This window comes from Stegostoma tigrinum, chromosome 2 (assembly GCF_030684315.1).
Source record: "Stegostoma tigrinum isolate sSteTig4 chromosome 2, sSteTig4.hap1, whole genome shotgun sequence".
Taxonomy (NCBI): Eukaryota; Metazoa; Chordata; class Chondrichthyes; order Orectolobiformes; family Stegostomatidae; genus Stegostoma; species Stegostoma tigrinum.
Genome location: NC_081355.1, coordinates 126656369 through 126663792, shown reverse-complemented (window position 1 = coordinate 126663792; position 7424 = coordinate 126656369). Strand labels below are relative to the sequence as shown.

Genomic DNA, 7424 nt, shown 5'->3' with positions numbered 1-7424 from the left:
GAAGGAGTGTTTGGACCATTGGATCTCATCTATTATAATGACATTACCAAATATATTTTCCTCTCGTGTTTTCAACATTCCAAAAGGACCCATGGTACCTTGGTGCAATCCTTAAAACCCCCTAAACCCATTGCCTTTCTGTGACACCTTCCAAAGCAAACACAGGAGAAGCAACACCAACCTTTTACTGCTTCCTTCTCAGCATTCAAGGTCCAACAATACTTCATTTGTTTTTAAATTTTGTAAACTGCATTTGCAATTCACATTGCAATCTCCCTTACAGTGAAAAATTCAGGAGACCACTTCACAGAATGCGTTTGTTGAACCTGACAATGTGAGCCTGATCTTTTAGTTATTTCTCATTTTAAATCTCCACCAAATTCCCCTCTGACCATATTGGGTATTTAAAATCTATGTTGGTTTCAGCTCTAACTTAAATATTTAAGTAACTGGCTTTTTCTGTTTTTCTTTTAGTCTGTAACAAAGTGTAAAGCCCTATTTTTATAGAAAGTACCAGCAGAGCTGATTTGGTAATTAATCAGAGGGTAAGTTGCTTTATACTTTTTAACAATGATAACCACTCAGTGCACATCAGAATTACCGATTTGTGATAATTTGAAATGTTAAATTTTGTTTTCTCTATGTATTAATTAAATGAAATGTCCTAGTTTCTAGGAATCAAATATTGTTTTCCCCAGATAACTAACTATCACAACTACATAAGTAAGGACATAAGAGCAGCAATAATTTCTGGCAAACCTGTGGGCACAGACAAGAGCCTAAGTTGAAGGCCTGACCGATTTTAAATACTGGTCTTCATCGGGACTTTCCGTAGGATTTTCATACAACTAAAGGGGCTTTCTTGGCCATTTCAGAAGTTTGCTGTCAGTCAATCACAACACTGCTGGGCCACATTTAGGCCCACACTGGGCTACTGTGCTGAAAATCACATCCTGCCATTGTCTTTTTTTTTCCTTTATTCATTATCAGGATGAGGGCATCACTGGCCAGGTAGCAGAGGCAATCAAGAATCAACTACATGTGGGCCAGACCAGGTAAGGATGGCAGTTTCCTTCCCTAAAGAACATTAGTGAACCCAACAATCAATGGCAATGGTATAAGATCATCATTAGACTCTTAATTCCAGCATCTGCCGTGGCAGGATTCGAACTCCAGTCCCCAGAACATTACCTGGGTCTCTGGATTAACAGTCCGGTTGTAATACCAGTAGGCCATCACCTCCCCTGTCTCAAATGTTAAAATTTTTTTATTCAATGTATGTTAGGTCCCCAGCTTCTTTGTCTGGTAGACCCAGGTTAACTGCAAAATTGGACTAGGCCTCTGTACTTAGCAAAGATCTTTATTTAAAAATAAATGGTATCTAACCACAGCTGTAATCTGTGAATATATAATTACTAATTAGAACTCTAACCCCCTCACCCTACTACACACACATACAGCAGACAAATAAAAAAATAGTGTAATGGTTTGGGAAGGAGCAGGGGAACAAAATACAGTAGAAACAGTCCAGTGGCACCAGTCATCAGAATTTAATGGAGGGGCTCCTTTTTGTTTCCCAAGTCCTGTAGTTTTCTGAGCTGTTCTTTTGGGTCCTTTCACTTGTTAACAGAAGGCATGAAGTGACTGATTCAAAGATTTTCAAGCCTGCAACCTATTGGTTAAAAGAACCAGCTTATGCCAATTGATAGAAGAAATTGTGTCTTTCTTAACTTTCGGGTATTTTACTGCAGAAAGAGATTACCACTTTGCCTTCCAGAGGTCTCAGGGCTTCTCACTGAAGAGTGAGAAGCATAGTATACACCTATAAGCTATGTAAGGAACCAGTGAACAGTAATTGGATTGATGGCCTTTGGCACCAATGACTCACCGCAATTGCACCAATCAGCTACTTACAGCTGGCCAAATTTTACTTTGTATACACATTCAGGTGCCTTACCATCTCCTTATACCTTGTAGTAATTGTAACATGGTCTGTCAGGTAGACTTCTTAGAATATGAGTTCCCTGATTGGACCAGATTAACAACCCCAAACAGGGAACCCTGGCTGATAGATAAAAATAGACAATAGACAAGAGTGATGTGACAATGTGACAAGAGGAGTGTCAGACATTCTGTTCACTCTGACAGCTAACTCTGAGGGAACTGGACCAATGCCAAGGGCTTTTCACATGTCTATAAAGGGTGATTCAGCGATGGGATACCACCTTCTCTGGAGTTACTTCAGTTGTGACGAGAGTAAAGCACATTTCTGAAGAGACTCAATCACAACAGTCGTGTTTGAGTTGGGTTATGTGTTTCTGGCATCATGCTATTATTTGGGAAGCGTGACTTTTTTGACCCTCTTGTCAAAGACTGACCCCAGTGTTTGGAAAGAATGTGTATTTTTTCTGGGAAAATGACATTGGGGCAAATGAAAAGCAATGGGTAATTCTTCTGACAGCTTGTGGACCTGCAGCTTTTTTGGTTATTAGGAGCATAACTTTCCCAAAGGCACCAAATACTAAAACCTTTCAAGAATTGATGGATTTAGTTAAAGAATAATTGACCCCAAGCCTCCTCTAATTCTGAGATCCTTTTGTTTTTATTCAGCAATTCGATAACGAGGGAAATCCAGGTCTGGATTTTTAACTAGGTTAAGATGACTGACAGAGACGAGTGATTTTGGTTTAATCCTTAATGAGATGCTGAGAGATCATTTGGTTTGTGGGATTAATGATGTAACTATGGAAAGGGCCAACTTACTAAAGCACAATTGAACTTCAAAGAGGCACTGCAGCTGGCTTTATTTTTGGAAAACGTAGCAAGTAGACCAAACAAGTTGCAGGGTATTCTTATGGAAGTGGATGCCCTCATCAGTCTGACTGAGCTTTGGGAGCACCACTTGAGTGAAGGCAATTGCACAGCCTCCCTCAGAACATATCCTGACTAGGCGTCTTCTCAAAGGTGGTTGTATGTGCATAGAGATCATTCATCAAACATGGGAATGACAATAGAAAACCTGTCTCATCTTTTGCAAAACACGGCTTCCTGGAAGCGTTGGCCACAGCTGGCCATCGTTTACCAGCAGGGAATTTGAGTATTTCCTAAAGTTGAATGGAATTCAACGAATGAGGACAACTCCATATCATCCATCATCCAATGGCCTGGCTGAAGGAACAGTGCAAACTTTGAAGGCAGGCTTGAAGAAACAGCCTATATCTTTACTAGATACCAACTTCCCTTGTTCCTCTTTGATTATAGGACCACACCTCATACAGTGCCAGGGAAAGCTCCAGCAGAGTTGCTAATGGGATGAAGATTCAGTATCAAGTTAAATCCACTCTTCACAGATCTGGACGAGGGAGGATGAAATGGCATCAGGAATGTTTATAAGATACACAAGACAACACTGTGCGAAATGAGTGAGACAGTTTACTTCAGGGGACAAAGTTTTTAGTGTAGGAACTACACGAATGGCCCTGCATGGGGAAGAGGCTGGGTTGGCACAAGATCATGACAAGTGATGTATAAAGTTTGGGCAGGCGTCACAGTCTTGAACAAGCATGTGGGCCATTTGAAAGCCTCAAACTTGAGATGATGTGCCCCTCGGAACAGTGGGAAAGGCTGTTTTTTCCCTCTCTGTCAAGCGTTAAATGGACCTCTGATTCCGAGATGGGCATCGTGGATCTTGCCAGATCAATGACTTTGCCGCTGGAAGAAGGGAGTCAATTTTTACCGAGTCGCTCCAGATATAAGAGGTGAGCTCCTGTGTGTTACACACCACCCGTGTCTGAAGCAAAATCAGATGAATCTGGCCACCTGCTAAAACTCCCTAGGAGGTGCTACAAGAAAATCGACCTGCCTATATCTTCTGTTTCAGAGGGGGGGGGTGATTTAGGGTTTCCTGAAGTCGAATGGATTTGACATATAAAGACATCTCCATACCATCCTACATCCAATGGCCTAGCAGAATGAGCAATGTAAACTTTAATGATAGGTTTGAAGAAACAGCAACAACCTGTCCTGGACTTCTCATGTAAATGTGACGGTCAAGAAGGCACAGCAATGCCTCTTCTTCCTCAGGCAGCTCAGGAAATTTGCCATGTCCATAAGGATCCTCACCAACTTCTACAGATGCACGATTGAAAGCATCCTGTCCGGACGTATAACGGCCTTGTACAGCAAACCTCAAATTCCCTGCTGTTCTGCCCAGGACTGTAAGAAGCTACAGAAAGTGGTGTGCATAGCCCAGACCCTCACAGAAGCCAGCCTTCCGTCCATGGACTCTATTTATTCAGCCTGAAGCCGCAGAAAGGCTGCCAACATCATCAAAGTCCCTTCACACCCTGGTAGTGATCTTTAACAACCTCTTACGTCAGGCAGAGGATACAGACGCTTAAAAACATGCACATGCATAGAACATAGAACATAGAACATAGAACAGTACAGCACAGAACAGGCCCTTCAGCCCACAATGTTGTGCCGACCATTGATCCTCATGGATGCACCCTCAAATTTCTGTGACCATATGCATGTCCAGCAGTCTCTTAAATGACCCCAATGACCTTGCTTCCACAACTGCTGCTGGCAACGCATTCCATGCTCTCACAACTCTCTGCGTAAAGAACCTGCCTCTGACATCCCCTCTATACTTTCCACCAACCAGCTTAAAACTATGACCCCTCGTGCTAGCCATTTCTGCCCTGGGAAATAGTCTCTGGCTATCGACTCTATCTATGCCTCTCATTATCTTGTATACCTCAATTAGGTCCCCTCTCCTCCTCCTTTTCTCCAATGAAAAGAGACCGAGCTCAGTCAACCTCTCTTCATAAGATAAGCCCTCCAGTCCAGGCAGCATCCTGGTAAACCTCCTCTGAACCCTCTCCAAAGCATCCACATCTTTCCTATAATAGGGCGCCCAGAACTGGACGCAGTATTCCAAGTGCGGTCTAACCAAAGTTTTATAGAGCTGCAACAAGATCTCACGACTCTTAAACTCAATCCCCCTGTTAATGAAAGCCAAAACACCATATGCTTTCTTAACAACCCTGTCCACTTGGGTGGCCATTTTAAGGGATCTATGTATCTGCACACCAAGATCCCTCTGTTCCTCCACGCTGCCAAGAATCCTATCCTTAATCCTGTACTCAGCTTTCAAATTCGACCTTCCAAAATGCATCACCTCGCATTTATCCAGGTTGAACTCCATCTGCCACCTCTCAGCCCATCTCTGCATCCTGTCAATGTCCCGCTGCAGCCTACAACAGCCCTCTACACTGTCAACGACACCTCCGACCTTTGTGTCGTCTGCAAACTTGCTGACCCATCCTTCAATTCCCTCGTCCAAGTCATTAATAAAAATTACAAACAGTAGAGGCCCAAGGACAGAGCCCTGTGGAACCCCACTCACCACTGACTTCCAGGCAGAATATTTTCCTTCTACTACCACTCGCTGTCTTCTGTTGGCCAGCCAATTCTGTATCCAAGCAGCTAAGTTCCCCTGTATCCCATTCCTCCTGACCTTCTGAATGAGCCTTCCATGGGGAACCTTATCAAATGCCTTACTGAAGTCCATATACACCACATCCACAGCTTGACCCTCATCAACCTTACTAGTCACATCCTCAAAAAACTCGATAAGGTTTGTAAGGCATGACCTACCCCTCACAAAGCCGTGTTGACTGTATTTGATCAAGCCATGCTCTTCCAGATGGTCATAAATCTTATCCCTCAGAATCCTTTCTAACACCTTGCAGACGACAGACGTGAGACTTACCGGTCTATAATTGCCGGGGATTGCATGTTCAGGAACAGCTTCTTTCCGGCACTTATCAGACCGTTGAATAGGCTGTAGCCTCAAATAATGTAACCTGTATGCCTCTAAGTCTTTTTGATTATACATCCTTTGTTTGCTGTGATCTGCCACTCGTAAACAGTACACGTGACAATAAATCAATCAATCAATAGTGATTGTAATAAGGTCAGCCAGGTGGACATCGTAGAATGTGAATTAGGAGCAAATTACTGCAGATGCTGGAATCTGAACTGAAAACAAATGATACTGGAAATCACAGCAGGTCAGGCAGCATCCATTGAGAGAGAAGCTAACATTTTGAGTTGAGATGAATCTTCATCAGAGCTGAAGAACTCTGTGTAGAATGTAGAATATGAGTTCCCCGATTGAGGCTGTTAATCTGGTTCAATCAGGGTGCCCTGACTGGCGGATAAAAAAAGGAATATCGGACATTCCAAGACTCTGAGAGCTGGCTCTAAGGAAACTGGACAAGTGTTAATGGCTTTCCATGGGTACATAAAGGGTGACTTGGTGACAGGATAGCAGCCTCTGTGGAGTTATTTCACACTGTCACGGCTTGTAAAGCAACACTGTAAACATAACTTACAGTGAGTTTCAGAAACTTGCTTTTCAACAGTACATCAATTCTTTCCCCAGCCCATTGCTGTAAAACAGCCCTTTTCTGGATTAAGATTGTAGATAGTTCACCTATAACACGATAGTTATGTTCTTGCATAACCTCTCAGGATAGAAAATCAATGTACCTGTGCAGCAGAAAATTTCCATTATCCAAAAAGTGTCCACTAATCATCAATTGCATACCAGCCAATTGGTGTTAACAAAACATGCGTTCTCGCAGAACTACCTGCACAATCATAACTGAAGTAAAATAACAAAATGTGGCCTTTACACTGGACAAGCTAAGAAAAGCAGATTTTTTTTTCCATAAAGGATATCAACAAACTGGGTGAGTTTTTAAGACAGAGATAATGGGAACTGCAGATGCTGGAGAATCCGAGATAACAAAGTGTGGAGCTGGATGAACACAGCAGGCCAAGCAGCATCTCAGGAGCACAAAAGCTGACGTTTCGGGCCTTCAGCCCAAAACATCAGCTTTTGTGCTCCTAACATGCTGCTTGGCCTGCTGTGTTCATCCAGCTCCACACTTTGTTATCTCTAAGTTTTTTAGACAGTCCAGTTTCGTGGTTACCATTACTAAAATTAGTCTTATGTGCTTGTTTAATAAATTTTCCAGATACTATTTATCCAAAAACAAACATTATTTGCTTATGTACCCAGTTTTCCCAGTTTCTAACTGAAGGAAGTTGACCTGATTTGTGTCTTATTCTGGTAGTGCAATCAACAGGCACTGCTCTGCTTGAAAATATTTCTTCTACTGTCTGACTTGAATTTCTTGCATTTAATCTAAAGTTTTACAGAACGCATCACAAAAAGCTATCTGTTCCATTTGCTGCTTATTGCTGTTTTTGTGAGAAGATCTTTCATATTTGTATTTAATCATAGCAGGTTACATTTGACTACACCTGCACTGTATTGCCTCCATGTTTTTCCTATGATGGAGAGCCCAAAACTGCATTTGGTACATTAACTATAGTCTGACTAAAGTTCT

General features: G+C 42.3%; 1 long non-coding RNA gene across 1 annotated transcript in view; it reads left to right on the top strand.

Annotated features, from left to right (window-relative positions):
• The first annotated feature begins 473 nt into the window (after window positions 1–473).
• Window positions 474–7424, top strand: part of LOC125447586 (uncharacterized) — a 128669-nt gene continuing 121718 nt past the window's right edge. Inside the window, exons 1-2 of the long non-coding RNA XR_007246572.2 lie at window positions 474–545; window positions 991–1055. This is a non-coding gene — a long non-coding RNA (uncharacterized LOC125447586). The remainder of the gene's footprint in view (window positions 546–990; window positions 1056–7424) is intronic.